The sequence below is a fragment of the Moschus berezovskii genome, chromosome 18 (assembly GCF_049115385.1).
Source record: "Moschus berezovskii isolate FMDL1 chromosome 18, NW_MosBer_1.0, whole genome shotgun sequence".
Lineage (NCBI taxonomy): Eukaryota > Metazoa > Chordata > Mammalia > Artiodactyla > Moschidae > Moschus > Moschus berezovskii.
This window is the reverse complement of record NC_142477.1, coordinates 74678524-74702261: the sequence shown is the minus strand read 5'-3', so window position 1 is coordinate 74702261 and position 23738 is coordinate 74678524. Positions and strand designations below refer to the sequence as shown.

The 23738-nt window shown below is 49.9% G+C and overlaps 1 long non-coding RNA gene and 1 other non-coding gene across 2 annotated transcripts in view; both read left to right on the top strand.

The window, feature by feature from the left end:
* LOC129553022 (uncharacterized) overlaps positions 1–20463 on the top strand; it is a 34276-nt gene extending 13813 nt beyond the window's left edge. The window contains exon 3 of the long non-coding RNA XR_008685384.2: positions 18227–20463. This is a non-coding gene — a long non-coding RNA (uncharacterized LOC129553022). The remainder of the gene's footprint in view (positions 1–18226) is intronic.
* Positions 20464–22882: 2419 nt separating this feature from the next.
* On the top strand, positions 22883–22987 carry LOC129553449 (U6 spliceosomal RNA). Its single transcript, XR_008685472.1, has one exon. It is a non-coding gene; the product is annotated as a U6 spliceosomal RNA (small nuclear RNA).
* The last annotated feature ends 751 nt before the right edge of the window (positions 22988–23738 follow it).

Sequence of the window (23738 nt, the reverse complement as noted above, 5' to 3'; positions counted from 1 at the left end):
TCTCTCGCTCCAACTGGAATGATTTCTTTGTCCTCAATGGACCAAAGACAACATCTGGGCCTGGCTACTGCTTCTCCCTGAATCTTCTCATGATACTTAAAAATGATGAGAAACTCCTCTTGCAGCGGCAATCGATGCTTTCTTCAGGACAGATGAGAGGCATGTCCAAGGCCACACACACAGTCACACACACACACACACACACGCACACACACAAACACACCAAGTTTCTATCGGGGTGGGATGAAGTTCATGATATAGCTTGGGAATCTGAGAAACCCAGATTTGAATCTTGGCTCTGCCATCTTTGGGGCTGTATGGTTTTGGAGATGTCACTTTCCTTTATTGAAACTCAGAGCCCTTATCTATAAAACAGGAATAATATTGCCCAAGTCCTTTGTGTAAAGCAGTGAAATAATTATGACAAGTTGTCTGGACTATAATAGGCATTAAATAAATATAAGTTCCCATTTCCATCCTCATTGGGAAAAGTCTGGTTGGGAAAGAAAGACCTAAGTTGTGCCAATCTGAGTTACATCTGTGCATTTAGAGCCCTGAGGTATAATTTATGTACCATAAACTGCATCCATTTAAAGTGAATAATTTGAGTTTTGACAAATGTATGCACCAGTAAGGGCTTCCCAGATGGTGCTAGTGGCAAATAATCCACTTGCCAATGCAGGAGACTTAAGAGACACAGGTTCAATCCCTGGGTTGGGACGATCCCCTGGAGGAGGGCATGGCAACCCACTCCAGTATTCTTGTCTGGAGAATCCCATGGACAGAGAAGCCTGGCGGGCTGCAAGGTCACAAAGAGTCGGACACGACTGAAGTGACTTTGCATACACATATGCACAAGTGAAACCATCACCACAATCAAAACACGAAATACCTTCAAAACCCCCTCGCAGTCCATGCCTCCGCCCAACTGCATCCCCAGGCGACCGCGGGTCTGCTTTCTGCTTCTGCGGATTAGCTTGCATTTTCTGGAATTTTATGTAGATGAAGCCACACAGTGTGCCCTCTTTCTGTCTGACTCCTTTCACTTGGATTAAGGATTTGGGGCTGCATCCATGTTGTCGCATATATCAGTGATCCACTCCTTTAAATTGTTGACTGACTTTCCATAGTAGCCACTGTTTATTTGTCATTAACATAATGCTTTATTAATTTACCCATTCATTCAAATGCTTATTTACAGATATGTACAGTGTGCCTACTCCAGGCCAGGTGTTCCTCTGGTATAGCACTGGAGCATATTAATAGCATGTGTATGTGTTAAAGGTATATATTATATATACTTATATTATTAATAAATATAAGGTATATTTATTAGAGGAACTGGAGCTGAAGTAAATAGAGAGGACCTGTATTGAGAGAAGGAGATTATATTTTTTAATATAAGCAAATAAATATATGAAGCAACAGGCTGTGATAAATGATATAAAGAGAAACAAAACAAGTTTTGGAGGTAGGTGTTACGGAGGTGTGAGCTACCTTTCGTAAAGTGGTTGGAGCAGCTGCTTTGGAGGCAGCTCTGTGGACTTGGGGATATGTGGAAGGGGAGTCAGAGGGCAGAGGGTTTGTGTAGGCATGCATCTGGGATATTAAAGAGAGGCAAATCTACTGTCTGGACCGAAGACCGGCATTAGAAGTAGTTGACATTCAGAGAGCATATGTAGAGGAGGGACACTGATGAGATCCACCCCAAAGAAGGTTTTGTAGAGAGAGGACGGAAACTCGAGGCTCTCTGATATTTAGGGGCAGCAGGATGAAGGGTAATCAGCCGAGGCAGCAGACAAAGAGTGGCCAGAGGGCCGGAGTGGAACCAGGGAGAGTGAGTCCAAATGCTAAGTGCAAAGGAGGTGTCAAGAAGGAGAGAGAGCATCCCTTGAGCCCAGGGCTGCGGAGGGGATTGAGGTGGAGGAGAAGCCGGGGGCGGGGGTTGGGGGGGAGGCGGAGGAGAGGGGCTGCGTGCTGCCCGCTGGAGGCCTTTGTGTTACAGCAATGCAGAGCTCATGGAAGGTGGGGACGACGCAGGCAGGGCTGGGAGAAAGGGCAGCGAGGAGGTGGAGCGAGTCCGCACAGTCTTTTGAGGCATTCTACTGGAAGGGGAGAAGGAAAGTGGGGTGATCACTGCCGGGGTGCGGGAGTCAACGAGTGCATTGTTTTTAAGCTAGGGACCATGTGACACAGTTTCACACTAATGCGATGGAGTTGGTATCTACTGAAGACTTTTTCTTTTCAGGCCTGATGCTCCATACCCTATTTTTCTCAGTTTTTTCTAGAATGTTGTCCTTCCCTTCAGCTTTAAGTAACCGCTTTATATGGAGGAGGGGGTGTCTGAGTGGATCCCAAGGGCCAGAGTGTGGCTGGGAAGAGGAGGAGATGGGCAGGGGGGAAAGAGCCCAACTTGCCTGGATGGCTTTCCCCTCCTTTACCTCGGAGGGGCCTGCTGGCACCAAGGAGAATGCAGGGCCAAGTCTCCCCAGCTCCTGGCTGAACTGGGAAAAGCATCGCCTCTGCCCTGCTGAGGGAGGCCTGGGCCGGGAATGGGCTGAGGCAGGAAACGAGCCCCTCGGCAGCCACCCAGCCTCGTTCTGGGGATGAAGTGAGCCGGCACCTGCTCTGAGGTCACCGCCCTGCCTGCAGGCCTCGGGCCAGCTCCTCCTCAAGTCCGTTTCCGCCAGCCTGCAGGCCCTGGGGACTGGGAGGGTCTGGACAAGCAGCCGGGGTTGGGGGCTTCCCTGTCTTTGGACGAGATCTCATTTGGACACAGCTTTTTTCTTTCCTTCAGAGGCTGCTTGGGAAGGTGGGTGTGGAGTCTATAGACAGGGGTATGCTAGGATATTTCTGAGGGAAGACCAAGGTGACTGACTTGTCCAGGGTTAGGCAGGATTTTCCTGCATTTAGCACTGAGAATCTCACATCTTGTGAAACCCTTCAGTCCCATGCAAACCACTGTAGAAATAAACAGTGGATGCAGCTGAAACTCAAGGGCAGGGACTGACTTATTCAGCCCAGAAGAGGCAGTATGAGAGAGTCACTAAGAGCCCAGGCCGCAGTCCTGACTTCATTAATTCCCAGCTGTGAGACCTGGCTAACAGTTCCTCAGTGTATCCATCTGTAGAATGGAGATAATCATAGTTCCTATCTCTTAGTGTTGTTGTAAAAATTATACATAAAGCACTAAAAACTGCCTGACTAATAATAAATACTCAATAGACACTAGTATTTGGGAATAATTTGTAACATTATTATTTGTAACATTGGAGAAGGCACTGGCAACCCACTCTAGTGTTCTTGCTTGGAGAATCCCAGGGACGGGAGAGCCTGGTAGGCTGCCATCTATGGGGTCACACAGAGTCGGACACGACTGATGTGACTTAGCAGCAGCAGCAGACACTAGTATTTGGGAATAATTTGTAACATTTGTGCCCCAAGTAGGTAGTCAGCAAATGTTTGTTTGATTAGTTTATCTATGGATTGATTGATCTTCTATTTACTGAATTTGTAAGTGAATGCAATTACTTTGGCAAGAGTGTACTCATCACATATGAGGAAGCCCAGTGAAAGGGAGACAGATTCTATTTAGCAGAAATCAGAGGCAGCCTCACAGCGAAGGCAGCGTGCAGGCTGGGTGTTACAGGTTGGGCAGGAGTTTTCCAGTTAGACAAGGGTGAGGGAAAGAAGGCCTGCAGAGTAGCCTGTGCAAAGGCACAGAGCTGTGAGAGCAATGGAGCAAGATGTTTCACCCCAGGCACAAGCTGTTCAGACACAGCTCAGCAACTCTGTTACCAAAGCAACCAGATCTCACAGAGGTGGTTTTCCTCAGACTTTCCTCCACCCACGATTGCAGAGGCCCCTCCCCCTGCCTGGCCTTTTCCGATGGGCACCCAGCAGGCAGCACGGCACATAGTACCTAGGATGTGGGCAGGAACAGTGCTCATCGGCCTTGTACCTGCTGCTGTGCTAAGGGCATTGTGTGTGTTCTTCGCATTTAACCTTTACTTCAGGGACGTCCCTGGTGGTCCGGTGGCTAAGATTCTGCACTCCCAATGCAGGGGCCCCCGGTTCGATCCCTTGTCAGGAAACTAGACCCCACATGCTGCAACTAAGAGTTCACATGCCTCAACGACAGATCCTTCATGCTGCAACTAAAGATCCCTTTTGCTGCAACTTTAAAAAAACCCTGCATGTCTCAAACTGGAAGATCCCACACACTCCAACTAAGACCCCGCACAGTCAAATAAATAAATTAAAACTATTTAAAATAACTATTTAAAATGAACTAAAACATCACTTAAAAAATCTTTACTTTGACTATCTCGCATTTTAAAGATGAGGAAATTGAAGTATGAAATAAACACATTGCTTGAACAAGGTCCAAGAGCTGGTAGGTGAAATGTGGGCATTTAAAACCAAGGAGTGTCTGCCCCCTCCACCGCCCCACGATTAAGCTTTAACCGCTCCCTTACATATTTCTTTAGTATTTGGCAAATGGCATCTCTGGCTCCAGTTCTAAGAACAGGAGGAGGTTGGCTGAACTCTGGGATCTCTGCATTTACTCTGGTGGGGAGCTACCTCTGCTCAACTCAACTCAATAAACAAGAGTCGCTCCCTGCTCCACTGGGGCGGCCTCGCACTGGGGAGACCAGGTGAGCTGTAGAGCCAGGCTACTTGCATTCCTATCCTGGCTCCATGCTTCCTGGCAGTGTGGCCCTGGGCCTGCCACTGATCCTCTGTGGCCTCGGTTTCCTCTCCTCTACAATGGGGGATTAAGTGAGTTGGCTCATATAAGGCACTTGGAGCAGTGAGGGCACGTGGTGAGCCCTCAGTGTATGCTAGCTGTTCTTATAGCAAACTTTTAAACTTATAGCAATTTCTTATAACACCAAGGCTTCCCTGGTGGCTCAGCTGGTAAAGAATCCACCTGCAATCCGGGAGACCTGGGTTCAATCCCTGAGTAGGAAAGATCTCCTGGAGAAGGGTAAGGCTACCCACTCCAGTATTCTGGCCTGGAGAATTCCATGGACTATATAGTCCATGGGGTCGCCAAGGGTCAGACACGACTGAGTGACTTTCACTTCACTTATCATTACAGAGCCCCAGGTCCCACGTGGCCATCAGAAAGCAGGGACACAGGATGGAGTAGCATGTGACTCTGCCCTGGAGGAGCTCAGGGGACAGGAACAACAGCTGAGAGGAGTGGAGGACCCACCTTTAAGAGTCATGGGCAAGTGCGTTTTTCTTTAAAATTTTTTTTTATTTATATATGTATTTGTTTTTGGCTGTGCTGGGCCTTCGTTGCTGCTCGGGCTTTTCTCTAGCTGCAGAGACCCAGGGCTACTAAACAGTTGCCACGGCAGGCTTCTCACTGTGCAGGCTTCTTGTGTTGTAGAGCATGGGCTTTTGGTGCATAGGCTTCAGTAATGGCAACATGTGGGCTCAGTAGTTGTGGCTCCCGGGCTCTAGAGCACAGGCTCAGGAGTTGTGGCTCTTGGGCTCTAGAGCAGAAGCTCAGTAGTTGTGGCTCCCGGGCTCTAGAGCACAGGCTCAGTAGTTGTGTCTCCCGGGCTCTAGAGCACAGGCTCAGTAGTTGTGGCTCCCGGGCTCTAGAGCACAGGCTCAGTAGTTGTGTCTCCCGGGCTCTAGAGCACAGGCTCAGTAGTTGTGGCTCCCAGGCTCTAGAGCAGAAGCTCAGTAGTTGTGGCTCCTGGGCTCTAGAGCAGAAGCTCAGTAGTTGTGGCTCCCGGGCTCTAGAGCACAGGCTCTGTAGTTGTGGCTCCCGGGCTCTAGAGCAGAAACTCAGTAGTTGTGGCTCCCGGGCTCTAGAGCACAGGCTCAGTAGTTGTGGCTCCCGGGCTCTAGAGCAGAAGCTCAGTAGTTGTGTCTCCCGGGCTCTAGAGCAGAAGCTCAGTAGTTGTGGCTCCTGGGCTCTAGAGCAGAAGCTCAGTAGTTGTGGCTCCTGGGCTCTAGAGCACAGGCTCAGTAGTTTTGGCTCCTGGGCTCTAGAGCAAAAGCTCAGTAGTTGTGGCTCCTGGGCTCTAGAGCACAGGCTCAGTAGTTGTGGCTCCCGGGCTCTAGAGCACAGGCTCAGTAGTTGTGGTTCCCGGGCTCTCGAGCAGAAGTTCAGTAGTTGTGGCTCCTGGGCTCTAGAGCACAAGCTCAGTAGTTGTGGCTCCCGGGCTCTAGAGCACAGGCTCAGTAGTTTTGGCTCCTGGGCTCTAGAGCAGAAGTTCAGTAGTTGTGGCTCCCGGGCTCTAGAGCACAGGCTCAGTAGTTGTGGCTCCTGGGCTCTAGAGCAGAAGTTCAGTAGTTGTGGCTCCTGGGCTCTAGAGCAGAAGCTCAGTAGTTGTGGCTCCTGGGCTCTAGAGCACAGACTCAGTAGTTGTGGCTCCCGGGCTCTAGAGTACAGGCTCAGTGGTTGTGGCACACGGGCTCAGTTGCTTTACAACATGTGTGATCTTTCTAGATCAGTGTTTGAACCCGTGTCTCCTGCAATGACAGGCAGATTCTTTACCACTGAAAAGCCCTGGCAGGTAAATTTTATTTAATTTACAGGGATGTGAGACAACATTTTCAGCAAGAGATCACAGTAGGAAGAAAAGCTGTGGATGATCAAGCTCATGGAGCTCAATCCAGGTAGAGAAGACAGCACCCCAAATAAGATGACCAACTATCCTGCAGTCCCAGGCAAAGTAGGACATCTGGTCACGCTAGCCCCAAAGGAGACCGAAGGCGCAGCCAGAGGTGGGACAAAACCAGGACAGTGAGAGGGAGATGGGTGGCCAGCACTGACGATGAGTCCCCTGGATTCGGTGACGCAGACATCACCAGGGGACTAAGCAAGAGCAGCCCCTGGGAAGCCAGGGCCGAAGGTCTGGCTGAAGCAAGTTGAGAGTGAAAGCGCAGTGTGGAGGTCAGAGTGCAGACAACTGAAAATCTCTGAACATTTGGTTGAGAAAGGGGATGAAGTCCAAGACAGGAACATTTAAAACGCTGGCAACAAAGGACCCGGCAGAGGAGAAAATGGAGATTCAGGACACAGTGCACTGATGGGAGTCAGATCACCAGGGCAGATGGGACGGGGGAGCCCAGCTGGGGAGACCGGCCTTTGGGAGTGGCTGGCCCATCATCTCCATGGTGAGGGAAGAGGAGGAGAGTGGGGGACACAGGGGCATGGCAAGGAGAGGCAGGGACTCCCATCTGTAGGCTTCCATCTCCCTTATGAACATCAAGACACTCTCATTTCTTGCGGGAAACAGGATAGGGCTTGGGCAAAGGTGAGGCTGAAGGAGGAAGGGTGATCAGAGGGTTGAGGAGCAGGAAGGAGCAATGAACAGCCGTTGTGGAAGGAGGGAGGGCAAGCAGGCTGGAGCGGAGGGTCACCTGGTGTCGGGGAGGGACCATCTGCCTGGCTGGGTGAGTTCCTTCAGACGAGTTCACAGCAGGAGCAGAGGAAGTGGGGGGAGTGGGGTGGGTGGGCCTCATCCAGGCTCATGGCTCAGGGTGATGCAGGCAGAGAAGGCTGGAAGGGGAGAGTGTGTGGTGACGACACAGATGTGCCGTGGGGTCTGGGCTGGAGAAGAGGCATGGGGACTCGGCTGAGTGGGGGACAGAGATGCCAGAACCAATGGATGAGTTGAGAACCGCTCAGAGGGAGCAGACGGGGGCAGATGAACCTCAAAGACAGAGGGATGTAGTTGGAGAATGCAAGTTGTGAATTCTTGTGTTTCCGGTAACAAGTTATGACAGCTGATTTGGAGCAGAGGGGCATTGGTGACGAGGACGTCCAGGGCGGCCGGAGGGCCAAGTACTTGGTTGGGATGTCCCGGGGGGTGTCCAAGGGACTGGGCAGCAGCAAGACACAGGTTGAGAAGGGAGCCCTCAGTGAGTGAGGAGCAAAGGAGAGGCTGGTGGATGATGGTGATGGGGGTGAGGGGTACCCTATCGGCCCGAACCCCAAGGGAACGGGTGTTTGAGGAAGGAGGGAGCAGTGGAGGCCAGAAAGCGGCTACGGGGAGCAAGGCGGCGCTGCCTCCGCTTCCTTTTCTGAAGTGTGAGAGGAGACCCAGCCTCCCCTGGGGGTGTGGGGGAGGACACCCTCACGGTGTCCAGCTCTGCGGAGTGAGGGGCCTGGGGCTCTGAGAGGAGGAGCCTGTGTGTGAGGGAGTGCTCTGCTAATGGAGCGCTCCATCTGGAGGGCACCCAAAAAGGCTCTGCGAGGAGGCCGGCTGGTATGCTGGGCCTGGGCAGAGGCTGTGTAGCCTCTGGGGGTAAGGATTCTGGGGGACGGGCCATCCTTCAGGGACGTGACGCTCTTCTCTGAGCCCCTCAGTTGGAGGAGGGTGGACGCCTGGGCCCAGAGGGATGCGGCTGAGACCAGGGGGTGCTACCGGCAGCCTCCAGGTGCTGCTGACGGTGGGGGAGCTAAGCGGTGCTCCAGGGAGGAGGAAGAGGGACTTCTATGCCTCCTCCTGGGCAGAGGGATTGTGTCCCAGGGCTGGGTCTGCTAGGACCAGTCCCAGCTGTCTCTGAGAGGGTGTCACCCCCTTGTCAGCCTCTGACCCCTGGGTCAGGGGCCCGTCTCCTTGGGAGCTGGGAGTTAGTGGCCAGCCTGAGCCAGCTGCCTGAAGGGGAGGAGGGCCCTGCAATGACCGGCTCTTTTACACCCCAAGGAAAAACAAGGCCCATCTGCAAAAACCCGGAGGTGTGAGCTGGGGCCTTGGCAAACAGGCTGTGAATGAGGAGGCTCCCCATCAGCGCTCCCGCTGAGACGGTGTGGGAAGGCCGGCCAGCCTCCAGCCTGCAGCCTGGCGCCCCTCCCTCCGCGGGGCCGCGCAGGGCCTCTGGAGAGCAGCGTGGAGCTGGGAGGACCTTGGAAGCACCTGGAAGAGCAGACAGCTTGGGATTCTCAGCAGAGGGTGGCCTGAGAATCCCTGTGAGGGGTGCCGCAGACCTCCGCCACCCCTGAGCACCTGGGGTAAGCGATCCCCACTGGAGGCCTCAGTTTCCCTGGCCATCCAGCTTCAGACACTCCCTCTGGCTGGTGAGGGTGTTCAGACCCTCCCAATACGGGGCAGAAGGGCCCAGGCAGAGGGCCTAGTGCCTGCCCGCTCTCTCCCAAGCAGCTCAAGTTCCATTCCTGAATATCAATGAGCTGGCCCAGGAATGTCTGCCACACAGCTGGCTGCAGAGGGCGGGCAGGGTGGGATGGGAGGACAGGGCTGCCAGGCTCTCCCAGACCCACCTGCCCCAGCAGTCAGGGCAACCTGGGGCGGGACAGACCCTCCCGAGGCCCCAGTCACACCTCGAAGTCTCAAACTCCTGAAGTCTGCTTTCCCTCTCTGGGAAGAGGCTGAACTGAGATTCCACTCCTGGCGTCTTCAGCTCCAAACCTGTGATATTTACTCTCTGTTCCCGTAGGGGATGGAGCAACTGCAAATTCGGACAGCTCAGAGGCTACTGAGCTGAGAGCTGCGTTCGTTCATTTCTTTATCCTGCAAAGATGTATGTGCCAGGCTGGTGCTGGGTGCCGAGGATTCGGCTGTGAGCAGGCAGGGGAGATTTTCAGGACCAGAGAGGAAAAGAATCATCTGATGTGAAACAATACTCCTTAGTTGTCCCTGGCCCCAGCAGTTCATCTGAAAAGGCTGGTCAAGGTTGGGTTCCTCTGCAGTTCAGAAGACTCCTCCAAATTAGCAAGAGCGTTTATAAATGAATCACTTCTCAAGACGGACCCCTGCAACTTCAGGAAAAATAAACCTCGAGAGAACTGGGACACTGGGGCTCTCAGATGTGCCAGTTCCTGGGACTGGTGCAGGGAGCGGGCGGGTTTCAAGGTTGTTGGACAAGATTTCCACAGCACAGAGCTCACAGCCAGGGTGTCAAGGAGCAGAGAGCAGGGAGGGGCCAGGTAGGAAAAGGGTCAGAGGTGGGAACTGGGCATTGGAGAAGGAGTAAGTATTCCTCAAGGGATAAAGCAGAGAAGGGCCTTTTGGGTAGAGGAATGGAGCTTTGAAGGCCTGGCAGGGTGCTATAGCACCACTGGAACGCAGGCAGGGTGCCTGAGGTTGGAAGGTGGGCCTAAACTCAGAGGGGAGGTGGGTGTGGGCAAGCAAGGGGACACTCTGCTTGACCCGAGGAATAGTCCAGCCTTGTCCCCTGACTAGGCAACCATTCTAGATGTGTCTCTTTGTGTCTGGTGAACAGATTGGGGCTGCCCATGACGAAGGATGACGTCTTGAAGCTGACCCGCCTGCCCCTCCACTGACACTAGGGTTGAGTCTAGGCCATGAACACCACCGCCTGTAAAAAGGAAGCTATAACAATGAGCTTGTGGCAGCGGGTCCGGGTGGCTGCTGGGTCACACCTGCTTGGGCACAAAGCTGCCACTGAAGCCCTCCCTGCCCAGGCAGGTTAGTCCCAGGGCCCAGACTGAGTAACCGCGACACCTTCCTTCCCCTTTCCGTGCCTCAGTTTCTCTGCAGGCTCAGGGGTGCCCTTCAGCAGCGTCATTCCGATGTCCCAAAGCAGGCAGAGTTGGGTGGCCACATAGAACGTTGCTGCAGAACTAATTTAATTAATTGTGGCTGTCATGTCTGATCTCTGGCCCCTGTAGGGGGCGGGTGTGGGGAGGGGAGGGAGATTGAGAGCCCTGAGGGCTGGTTGCAATGGTTTCACTGTGGGGCCAGCCCCTGGGGAAAGCCATGCAGCTTGAAGCTGGCACCCGGACATCCATGAGGTTTCAGTTCAGTTCAGTTCAGTTCAGTTGCTCAGTCATGTCCAACTCTTTGCGACCCCATGAACCACAGCACGCCAGGCCTCCCTGTTCATCACCAACTCCCGGAGTTCACTCAAACTCATGTCCACAGAGTCGGTGATGCCATCCAGCCATCTCATTCTCTGTCGTCCCTGTCTCCTCCTACCCCCAATCCCTCCCAGCATCAGACTCTTTTCCAGTGAGTCAACTCGTCGCATGAGGTGGCCAAAGTATTGCAGTTTCAGCTTTAGCATGAGTCCTTCCAATGAACACCCAGGATTGATCTCCTTTAGAATGGACTGGTTGGATCTCCTTGCAGTCCAAGGGACTCTCAAGAATCTTCTCCAGCACCACAGTTCAAAAGCATCAATTCTTCGGCGATCAGCTTTCTTCACAGTCCACCTCTCACATCCATACATGACCACAGGAAAAACCATAGCCTTGACTAGACGAGGTTTAGACCCTGAATGTTCGTCAGAAGGACTGATTCTGAAGATGAAGCTCCAATACTTTGGCCTCCTGATGCGAAGAGTCGACTCATTGGAAAAGACCCCGATGCTGGGAAAGACTGAAGGCAAAAGGAGAAGGGGGCGGCAGAGGATGGAATGATTAGATAGCATCATTGACTCAATGGACATGAATTTGAGAAAACTGAGGGAGATAGTGGAGGACAGAGGAGCCTGGCGTGCTGCAGTCCGTGGGGTCACAAAGAGTCTGACACACCTTAGTGACTGAACAACACCAACTAGGCCTGGGATAGGGAAGAGACGCAGGCTGTGGACCTTGGTTCCTGTTATCCAGGGAGACCAAAATTCACATTTCGCTCTGGGATCCATTCATCTGCCCACTCATGCATTTAGAAACTGAGCACAGACCCATTCCAACTGTGTGATCAGTAATGGTCACTGAAGGTGCTTAGGAAGCGTGGCACCAATGCTGGAAGGCTCTCACTCTGGCAGTGGGGCCATTCCACTGAGCGCCTTGGGAATGCCTTGCTTCCTGTGTGCACTCAGGGGAGCCCCTTCAATCCCATGAGCCTCCGTTTCCTCCTCCACTTAGTGGGGTCTCACGATCCCCGCCCACAGTGCTGCTGTGAGTTTCACAAGGTGACGGCTGGGGAGCACCTGGCAGGGCACAGGGACTCTTTGTGGGAGCTGTCATTAGACTGGCTGTGTCCTCACACCTGAGCCTTCAGCTAGCACGGTACAGGACCAGCTGCGGGGACTAGGAGAAAGGGGGCCATGGGGTTAGGCTGAGTTGGCCATTTCCTAGTTGTGTGACAGTGGGTCAGCCCCTCAGCTTATCAGAATCCTCATTTGTAAATCAGTGATAATCAGTCCTGCCTTGCAAGGTTGGGATGAAGAGGAACAGGACATGAGGGGCAGTCTTGATGCTTTAGATAAGTTAGTTAAGTCGCTCAGTCGTGTTCGACTCTTAGCGACCCCATAGACTGCCGCCCACCAGGCTTCTCTGTCCATGGGATTTTCCAGGCAAGAGTACTGGAGTGGGTTGCCATTAAGTTGGAGGCAAATAATGAATGCTAGCCTCCTTCCTGTTGCTCCTCTCTGATGGGCTGGGCCGGGCTGGGGGTGTATGAGTCCTGAGGGCTGTTGAAGAGAGAATCAGGAGGCATCTCCAGTGGGGCCAGGAGTCCCTGAAAAGCTCCTGGGAAATCCCTGAGTGGCACGGTCAGGACGGAGGAATGGATGGAACAGACCAGATTCTGGTTCTCATAGAGCCCCTCGGCTGGGGCTGGGAGAGGGGTGAACAATACCAAATATACAGAGCCGGCTGCGGGAAGTGATCTGAGGGAAAGCTCCTGGGAGACGTGCTGGCAGTTCAAGTGGCTGCTTGAGATGGAGAAGTCAGGGAAAGCCTCTCAGAGGAGGAGGCCTTTGAGTGGTGACTAGAAGGGCAAGGTGTTCAAAAGTTGGACAAAGACTCTAGAGCAAGTGCCAAAGCTTTAGTGTTGCAAAGATTTTGGAGGTTTGAGAATGCAAAGGAGGCCACGCTCGTGAAGAGGGGTGGAGGGTTCGTGCACGAAGGGAAGAGGGTAAGATACTCAGCTGGAAAGTCAGATCCAGGCCAGATCAGACAGCAGAAAAGTTTATGGAGATGGTGATGACTCATATTTCCCAACTGAGGAAACTGAGGACTCAGAAAGTTTAACCCACCTGCCCAAATGCAAGTTGGCAAGAGATGGCGCCCAGGTGGGTCTGCAGCGTCGGACCCCATTGAGAGGCAGGGGGCAGAGCCCTCAGGAGCTCTGAGGTCCCCCCAGCCCCGCCCTCGCCCTCTCGAGGGGTGAGAAGGGAGGGGCCGGCCCAGTAGAGAGGACACGGCGTCTGTGGGAGAGAGTCCGAAGAGGCAGCAGCCTAAACACACGGCAGACCCCGGCCAGCCCCGGCTGCCAGCACAACTGCTTGTGCGCCTGCCAAGGAGCCAGATGCCGCTTCTGGAAAAAATATCTTCCTGGCTTGGCACTCCCTGGCTGGCCTGCCTGCCATGCGAGGGGCGGAGGGGCTGCCGAGTGTGGGCCGCTCAGCACCCCAGAACGGCACTGCTGTGCCTTTGAAGCCAGGGCAGGAACAGGGAGGGGAGGGGGTGCGGAGGATGCAAGCAAAATATTTTCGCTAAAAATATTCTGGTCCAGGAGAAGATCTTTTTTCTTTTTTTCCCCTACTCTTGCTGGAAAACCAAAGTCTTATTAAAACAACACCAGAATATTTCATGTTGATATCAATTAGGTGAAGGAGAAGGAATCTTTAATTTTCCTCCCAGCCAGTTTCACATAAAAGGAATATTCTCCCAGAGGCCAAAGGATGAAGGTTTTTCGGTTTTTTTCCTGCAAAAAAAATTCCTGCAATGTGGATGGAAAGTTCCTCATGTCTGAGCGCTCCCTGAGAAGCTGGGGCTCTGGGTCCTGAGGCTGGGTTCTCCTCCTATGTCAGGTGGGACAGGGCAGGTGGCTGGCCCCTTAAGAACCTGTCAGGGAGGGACCGCCCTGCATCGAGGCAAACCTGTAACCTACCAAGACCGGCCAGTGGAACCATGGAGCTAAGATGGGCAGATACAGACATAGCGCTTGGCCTCTGCCTCTGGCATCTCTCAGCTAAGTGTCTCAGGCAGCATCAAGACAGGGAGTCCACTCTGAGGTGCCAGGTCTGGCCTGGCCCCTCTCCTTGGCTGAGGCCTTCCTAACCATGATGGCAGCACCATTTCTGCAACCATTTTTCAGGCACTGTAAAATATGTATCAATACAGTACCTCCTTTAGTCCTCACAACGCGTACAAGAGGGCTGGGGATCACGTATCCCCAGCGCCCCTGAGAAAACTGGGCTGGCGTCACACAGCGATTAGGCTGTGGTGACAAAATTGGAAGCCAGATCCTTCTAACCCTACAGTCTGTGCTCTGTCCTCTGTCACAACCTGTCTCTTGATGGTTCATTGGCTTCCATCCCCTTGGCATCCCCAGATTTGTTCTTCCATCGAGTATTTGGTAAGGAAGTGAGGCTCTCCTGTGTTTGGTGTTATCGCAGTCTTTCAACTCCAAATCAGAAGTCTAGGAAGCAGCCCTTCAGCCATATTTCCTCCTCTTCTCAACTCTCTGAATTTCTCTTCAGTTCAGTTCAGTCGCTCAGTCGTGTCCGACTCTCTGCGACCCCATGAATCACAGCACGCCAGGCCTCCCTGTCCATCACCAACTTCCGGAGTTCACTCAAACTCATGTTCACCAAGTAGGTGATGCCATCCAACCGTCTCATCCTCTGTCGTCCCCTTCTCCTCCTGCCCTCAATCTTTCCCTGCATCAGGGTCTTTTCAAATGAGTCAGCTCTTTTCATCAGGTGGCCAAAGAATTTATTCCTTTATTCAACCATCCATTTATCTATCCATCCACCCGCATTCTACTCTTCCATCCATCCACCCATCTTCCATCCATCCATCCATCCATCTATCCTTCTACCCGTATATTTATCCACCCATCATCCCATGTTTGTTAAGTGCCAGGCACTGGAGATATAGAAATGATTAGAACAGAGCTCCTGCTCAAGTCCCATTCAGAGTTATCAAATATGGGAAGTGGAATATAACTTTAGAAAGTATTTAATTCCATCTTCTCTGTAATTCAAATAGGAAGGTATATTTTTATTTTATAGACGAGGAAACCACAGTCCAGGGAAAACAATGAGACTTGCTAGGAAGTTGTGCTTTGCAGAAGAAGATTGAGAACCTTGAAGACAAAACAGACTTGAGTTCTAGTCCTCTTTGCCCTGCTAGAACTTGATTTTGAACAAGTAACTGAAACTCTGAGTGCAGAGGAGAGCAGTAAGTGAGGTCAGAGGGCTCCAGGTTATGGAAGGTTTTGGAGGCCATTGTTAAGAACTCTAGCATCTGCTGCAAGGAAGAGGACATCACTGCAGGGTTTTGACCAAGGTAGAAACACAATTACTTTCAGTTTTAAAAGGACTGCTGTGACTCTTGTGTAGAGAATACCCTGGCAAGAGCTAAGAGTCCAAGCAGGGTGATGACAAGCTAGGAAGCTATTGTAATAATCTAGGCAAGAGAGGATGGATGGCATTGTGGCTTTATGGCTGAACAGCTGAAGGATGGAGTTGCCATCACCTGAGAGGTGATGGATGGAGTCACTTGGGGGGAGATCAGGAGCTCATGCCTGGACATGCTGAGTCTGAGATGTGCACTAGTTATCTAAGTGTCAATGTTGAATAACAGGCAGTTAGTATGCCTCTGGGTCAGGAGCAGGTCTGGGTAGAGGTATAGATCTGGGAGTCATTGGTGTATGAATGAAGTTTATTCTTGAGGTTGGAAAGAAAACAAAGCAAAGAGAAGAGACAGAGAAGAGGAAAGGACCAAGGACTGAGCCTTGGGGCCTCCATCACGAAGAGATTTTATCAGTACATAGTGAGCTTGCAGGATACAGATGGGAAGAAAACATGGTTATAGGCCTCGCAGAGTGTGCATTCTAAAGAGGGCGACAGACACAGAAGGAACCAGCAGGCCCGCTCAGTTTGGTTTAGGAAAGGGTCAGCCCAAGGTCTGTGACAGCCTAGAGGTAGTGCCTCATCCAGCCCATGGGACACCCACAAGCCTGGCCTGTTCTCATTCCACTCTGGTGGGTGTTGTCTGGGCCTGAGTGATTGCTAGCACCCCCTGAACTTACTCTCTTCCACAAAAGGGGGAAGGAGGAGTTGTGGGTGGCCCAAACCCAGGAATTGAAAATGCAAGTCATTCTCTCCATAGTCCCATAGATAATTCCTGACATCCTTGTTTTAAAGATGAGAAAACTGAAGATCAGAAAGAGAAAGCCCATGGGCCCCAGGCCTGACTTTAAAGATCATGCGCTTAACACACAGAGAGAGATGCTGAGGAAGGGGCTCAGAACCTTCACACCATGGTCTGGGTCTCTCTCCTGAGAGGGTGCCCCCAGGCCTGCCATGATGCAAAGGCAGGTGCTCTCAGGGCAGGGGACATCTATGAGGAATGTGGGCTGGGGCGGGGTGTGGTGACCACAAGCCTGGACTGAGGGGCAGCCACTCCTCAGCTCAGCCAGTTGTGGTCCCGTGGAAAGGTGGGTCCAGGGTTGCCAGATCTGATTTCTAACCAGAAGCCGGAAACCTCGTCTTTTATGTGAAATTTCCTACTTTTTAAAGCAGCCTTGGGTCCAAGCAAAACATGTCTGCATGCTGAGTTGACCTCATGGGCCACCAGCTCCAAGCTTTGGCCTTTCTGACTGGGTGGCTGAAAAGTAAGGGCTTTAGGACCACAAGGGCCTGGGTTGAAATCTCCAAACCCTCCTTTACCGGCTGTGTGATCTTGAGCAAGAGAGTTCACCTCATCTGTCGGTCATCGCTGAGTCAGGTTGTGGCGGGTCCTGGGAGACACTGTGTGCAGGGTGCCTAGGCCGTTACCGGGCCCTCACAGACGCTCCATGAAAGGTGGTGAGGAGACGGTTTACATGTGTATGTTGAGGGTGGGGGTGGCTGAGATTTTATTGCCTGTCTTGGCTTTACTCAGTAGCCCCTGAGTGCTGGAGAGCCCATGTGCCCCTGCACACTTGCCCTGAAGGATGCCTTTCCCTTCCTGACTCCTCTTGCAGGCAGTCCCCATGGGCCGCTTATGCCAGCCCTGGGTAGCAGTGGCCTTCAGCCCCCAGCCTTCCCCTTGAGCCCAGCTTCTCCCTCCCTCTGCTGCACAGGAGAGCCGTGGGGACGTCTGGATTCCTGAGGGGATGTTTTCCACATTTCTGGAAACCCACTGCGGTTTGGTTTGCTGTGGTAAAGTCCTTGGCAGGGGCTCAGCCCAGTGGAAAGGCTGGTGGCTGGGAGGAGCCCGAAAGGAGGAGACATTCATTGAGCGCCCACTGTGTACCAGGCCCCAGGGAGTCACAGATGCTTGAAACAGTCCCTGCCCTCCAAGAATCTCATTATCTTATTATGGATACAAACTCGAAACAGGAGAAGCTAAAAACAGACCTTCAGATCAAGTGCTTGTCACTCAAGCCGGGAGCTTGCCGCCCCGCCCCCTTCTCGGCCCCGCCCCCTCCCTCTCCACCTGGCTGCCAGTGTGGGTCGCCTTTTCCCTTCACCGGGTGATGGCCACCGCCGCCTCCCGGACTCCCTGCCTCCAGCCTCCTTCAGTTCTGCGCAGGGCCTGCTGAAAGGGCTTTCTAAAACACAAATCTGCTCCTGCAGCTTCCCTGCCGAAAGCCCTCGTGACCTCGCGATGACATCCAAACTTCCCATGCTGGCTCAGAGGCCTTTTGGCCTCTGCTCTTGCCACCCTCAACAACTTCATCTCGTCAATTTCTCTCCACCTGTGTCCTCTATGCCGGAAGTCTTTAAGTTAACTGTGTGCCCTCTGCTTTCTCTCAGCTCTGGGCCTTTGCACACATGGTTCTCCCTTCCTAGAATACGTCTCCACCATCGCATTCACCAAGTGAACTCCTAGTTATTCCTTAGGGCTCAGTTTAAATGCCAGTTCCTCCAGGAAGTCTTCCACACCCACTGCCATCTGCTGGATTAGGTGTCTTCATTCTGCATCTCCAGTGTTTAGTTTACAGTGTGGCTCAGATGACAAAGAATGTGCCTGCAGTGTTGAAGACCTGAGTTTGACCCCTAGGTCAGGAAGATCCCCTGGAGAAGGAAATGGCAATCCACTCCAATATTCTTGCCTGGAGAATCCCATGGACAGAGGAGCCTGGCAGGGTACAGTCTATGGGATTCCAAAGAGTCCAACAGGACTGAGTAACTAACACGTTCATTTTCATTCCTAATTTTGAAGCTAATTCTGATCCTAATACCAAAGCCGATACTAACATTTAAAACAGACTAATACTAATAGCAACAGTTAGAACTGGACATGGAACAGCAGACTGGTTCCAAATTGGGAAAGGAGTGTGTCAAGGTTGTATATTGTCACCCTGCTTATTTAACTTATTTGCAGAGTACATCATGTGAAATGCCGGGCTGGATGAAGCACAAGCTGGAATCAAGATTGCCAGGAGAAATAGCAATAACCTCAGAGATGCAGATGACACCACCCTTATGGCAGAAAGTGAAGAAGAACTAAAGAGCCTCTTGATGAAAGTGAAAGAGGAGAGTGAAAAAGTTGACTTAAAACTCAACATTCAGAAAACTAAGATCATGGCATCCGGTCCCATAACTTCATGGCAAACAGATGGGGAAACAATGGAAACAGTAAGAGACTTTACTTTTTTGGCTCCAAAATCACTGTAGATGGTGACTGCAGCCATGAAATTGAAAGACACTTGTTCCTTGGAAGAAAAGCAATGACCCACCTAGACAGCATATTAAGAAGCAAAGACATCACTTTGCCAACAAAGGTCCGTCTTCTCAAGGCTATGGTTTTTCCAGTAGTCATGTATGGTATGGATGTGAGAGTTGGATCATAAAGAAAGCTGAGCACCAAAGAATTAATGCTTTTGAACTGTGGTGCTGGAGAAGACTCTTGAGAGTCCCTTAGACTGTAAGGAGATCCAACCAGTCCATCCTAAAGGAGAGAAGTCTTTTTTCTTTTTTTAAATTAATTAATTTATTTTAATTGGAGGCTAATTACAATATTGTAGTGGTTTTTGCCATACACTGGCATGAATCAGCATGGGTGTACATGTGTTCCCCGTCCTGAACCCCCTCACATCTGCCCCCCCGCCCCATCCTATCCCCCAGGGTCATCCCAGTGAACCAGCCCTGAGCACCGTGTCTCATTGAACCTGGGCTGGCAATCTATTTCACATATGGTAATATACATGTTTCAATGCTATTCTCTCAAACCATCCCACCCTCGCCTTCTCCCACAGAGTCCAAAAGACTGTTCTTTACATCTGTGTCTCTTTTGCTGTCTCACATATCGGGTCATTGTTACCATCTTTCTAAATTCCATATATATGTGTTAGTGTACTGTATTGGTGTTTTTCTTTCTGATTTACTTCTCTGTGTATACTAGGCTCCAGTTTCATCCACCTCATTAGAACTGATTCAGATGGATTCTTTTTAATGGCTGAGTAATATTCCATTGTGTATATGTACCACAGTGTTCTTATCCATTCATCTGCGGATGGACATCTAGGTTGCTTCCATGTCCTGGCTATTGTAAACAGTGCCGCAATGAACATTGGGGTACACGTGTCTCTTTCAATTCTAGTTTCCTCGGTGTGTATGCCCAGCAGTGGGATTGCTGGGTTGTATGGCAGTTCTATTTCCAGTTTTTTAAGGAAAGGAGATCAGTCCTGAGTGTTCATTGGAAGGACTGATGTTGAAGCTGAAACTCCAATACTTTGGCCACCTGATGTGAAGAGCTGGCTCACTGGAAAAGACCCTGATGCTGGGAAGGATTGAAGGCAGGAGAAGGGGACGACAGAGGATGAGATGGTTGGATGGCATCACCGACTCAATGGACATGAGTTTGAGTAAACTCTGGGAGTTGATGATGGACAGGGATGCCTGGCGTGCTGCAGTCCATGGGATAGCAAAGAGTCAGACACAACTGAGTAACTGAACTGAACTGATTGTCCTTATTAATAAGGTTTTCATGAATACTATTGTAAATGTTTATCGTACTATTTTAAGTAAAAATGTTGTCATCTACCTAATCATCCCAATATTATTGAAGGTTTAAGTTTTTTCAGCTTTTAAACTATTATAAATAATTAAATCAAAGTTAAAAAATTAAGGGTTGTTTTTCTAAGATAGATGCTCATAAATAGAATTACTAGGACAAAGGTCTTGAAATTTCTGTAATATATTGTTGAATGAATGAACGTGTTAGTTGCTCAGTCATGTCCGACTCTGCAATCCCATGAACTGTAGCCCACCAGGCTCCTCTGTCCAGGGGATTCTCCAGGCAAGAATACTGGAGTGGGCTGCCATTCCTTTCTCCAGGGGATCTCCCTATCCAGGGATCGAACCCAGGTCTCCTGTATTGCAGGCAGATTCTTTACTGTCTCAGCCACCAGGGAAGTCCAAATCTCATGTATATATTATATATATGCATATATACATACATACACATGTGTGTGTATATATATATAAATATAAAAATTCACAGTTCCACATCTAGTTATTGAGGACACTCATATTACTCTCATCAGCATGGGAACTTATATACTTTTAACCTTTAAAACTGTTGTTAGTTTGACAACAGAGAATAGACATCTTCTTGCTTTAATCTACCTTTGTTTGATTTCCAGTGAAGTGGAATTCCCACTCTTGTTTATTTTTACATAAATTAAAAATAAATTAAATTTTTTAGCTATTTGTCATTTTTGGTTGAATTTTTTCTCAAATTCTGAGACTTGCCTTTTTTTTTTTTGCATGTAGTTTTATTCCATTTGCCTTTCCTGCTGTTATTTCCTCAAATGCATTTAAGCATACGCTGCCCTTGCCTTCCAGAGACTGGGTGAAGTGCCCTTCCTCGCAAGGGTGTCTACACTAAATATTCAAAGCCGGTGGTTTGAGCACAGTGACCAAGGCTGGTTATGACCTTTCCAGAACCTTCCACAGCTCTTGCCATCTCCCTTACTCTGACTTCCTGCTTCTGAGCTAGCTGCTTATCTATGACAAAACCTTTTGACAAATGCCACAGCCCATCAGAGTCATTACTTCACTAAAGGGTCTTTTGAGTGTCTAAATTAGGGATTTTCCTTCAGTGTTGACCGTTGAGTTTTTACAAATGATCGTCATAGATATGGACGTCACTTCCCCTTTCAGAAACTATGCTTAGCACATCAGGGAAAGCTCCAGCTGCTGACTTTTGCACTTGGGAAACATAAATATCCTCTCTTCCTTCCCTTTCTCCTCTCCGCCCGCCTCCTCTCCTTCCTTTGATGAATCTCGACAGCCTCCCAGGGTGCAGAACTGACTTCTGCTCAAGTGATAATAGGCAAAATGATTCCCAAATCGGGCACTCTATGTATGGAGCCCAGGCAGGGGAGCCTGAAATCCGCAACCGCAACAGAAATCACCTCCCAGTTCTTACCTGATCAGTTCTCTCAGGTGTCACCTGTCGGTCCGCAGTGATCAGGACTTTACTGCCCTATTATGGGACATAGGTGGGACACAGCCTTTTAGCTTTAAAAGACCTGGTCCTTAAACCTGGTTCCCCTGAGGGGGTGGTTCTTTACATGGCAGCTCCACCCAGCATGCAATCTGGGGGCTCTTAGTCTTAGTTTTAATGAAAGTAGAGTTGATTTATAACATTATATTAGTTTCAGGTGTACAGCATTGTGATTTAGTATTTTTACAGATTAAATTCCATTAAAAGTTATTACTAGATAATGGCTATAAATTCCCCATGCTATACAATATATCCTTGTTGCTTATCTGTTTTATACATGGCAGTTTGTATCACTTAATCCCATTGGGACTTCTTAGTCTTTATATTCTTCCTGATGCTTTTAAAAAGTCTCTTGATGAAAGTGAAAGAGGAGAGTGAAAAGGTTGGCTTGAAGCTCAACATTCAGAAAACAAAGATCATGGCATCTGGTCCCATCACTTCATGGGAAATAGATGGGGAAACAGTGGAAACAGTGTCAGACTTTATTTTTTGGGGCTCCAAAATCACTGCAGATGCTGATTGCAGCCATGAAATTAAAAGACGCTTACTCCTTGGAAGGAAAGTTATGACCAGCCTAGATAGTATATTAAAAAGCAGAGACATTACTTTGCCAACCAAGGTCTGTCTAGTCAAGGCTATGGTTTTTCCAGTGGTCATGTATGGATGTGAGAGTTGGACTGTGAAGAAGGCTGATCGCCGAAGAATTGATGCTTTTGAACTGTGATGCTGGAGAAGACTCTCGAGAGTCCCTTGGACTGCAAGGAGATCCAACCAGTCCATTCTAAAGGAGATCAATCCTGGGTGTTCATTGGAAGGACTGATGCTAAAGCTGAAACTCCAGTACTTTGGCCACCTCATGCGAAGAGTTGACTCACTGGAGAAGACTCTGATGCTGGGAGGGATTGGGGGCAGGAGGAGAAGGGGACGACAGAGAATGAGATGGCTGGATGGCATCACCGACTCGATGGACATGAGTTTGAGTGAACTCCAGGAGTTGGTGATGGACAGGGAGGCCTGGCGTGCTGTGATTCATGGGGTCGCAAAGAGTCGGACACGACTGAGCGACTGAACTGAATGCTTTCTAAAATTCAACTCAACCTAAATGCTAGGTGATCTTATAGTTCGTTTCATCCAATCATATGAATTGACTGTTTTTAATTTATCAAAATAGCAATGTCACATGGTTCATTTTAATATTTTCAGAAGTTATATAAGGGGTATAGAAACATAAGAAAATTGGAAAACATAAAGGAAATATCCAAAGGCTATCACTGGTAATATTTTGTTGCATAATCTTCCAATTGCTTCCATATGGTACATGCACGTGTAAGTACACCTACACGTAGAGATTTAGTAGAAATAGAATCTAACTACCTATACAAAACATTTTAATCTAATTAACAATTATTATGAGCAACTTCCCATGTCAATAAAGCACTTCTTTATTATTTTTAGTTGTTGATGTTCAGTTGCTCGGTCATATCTGACTCTTTGCGACCCCATGGACTGCAGCATACCAGGCTTCCCTGGCTTCAGCAGCACATATACTAAAATTGGAACAGTACCGAGAAGATTAGCATGGCCCCTGCACAAGGATGTCATGCAAATTATTTTTAGTAGCTTTATCATTTTCCATTGCGTGGTTGTACCATAATTAAACATAACCAGTAATGCCAAGGATGAAGGGTAGGGCTGGGGATAGGAGAAGGTTGGAGTAGGAGGTCCAAGGTGGTATGAAGTTACTGACAGCAAGGCTGGAAAGACTTTCTAAAAAATATTTATTTATTTAATATTTGGTTGCACTGGGTCTTCATTGCTGAGCATGGACTTTCTCTAGTTGCAGCAAGCAGGAGCTGTGATGCATGGGCTTCTCTTTGCAGTGGCTTCTCTTGTTGCAGAGCACAGCGTCTAGGGCATGTGGGCTTCAGTTGGAAAAACTTTTGAGATGCTCTATATTGTGAGAGGTTCTGGAGGGATGTGGATGAATGAGAAAGAGCCTCTGTCTCTGGAAAGGGAACCATTGGAAAGCTTAAAAGAGGTTGGAAGTCATAGACATTTGCTCATTCACTCAATAAATATTTATTGAATTTCTAAATTGTGCCAGACATTCTGATGGTGATACCACAGTGAACAAGACAGACTCTTGAATTGCCTGACTTTCAAGGAGTTAGTGAGGAGCCCCATGCTGCAACTAGCGAGTAGCCACCCACACATGGCAACTAGGAGCCACCCTGCACATCACTGGTAGAGAGGAGTTGCCCCAACACAACTTGAGAGGAACCCCAAGTCCTCCACTGAAACTTGAGAGGAACCTTGAGTCCCCGGCTGCAACTCGTTGTATTGTAGGCTGGGGGAGGGGGAAGACCACAAATGAAATCATCAC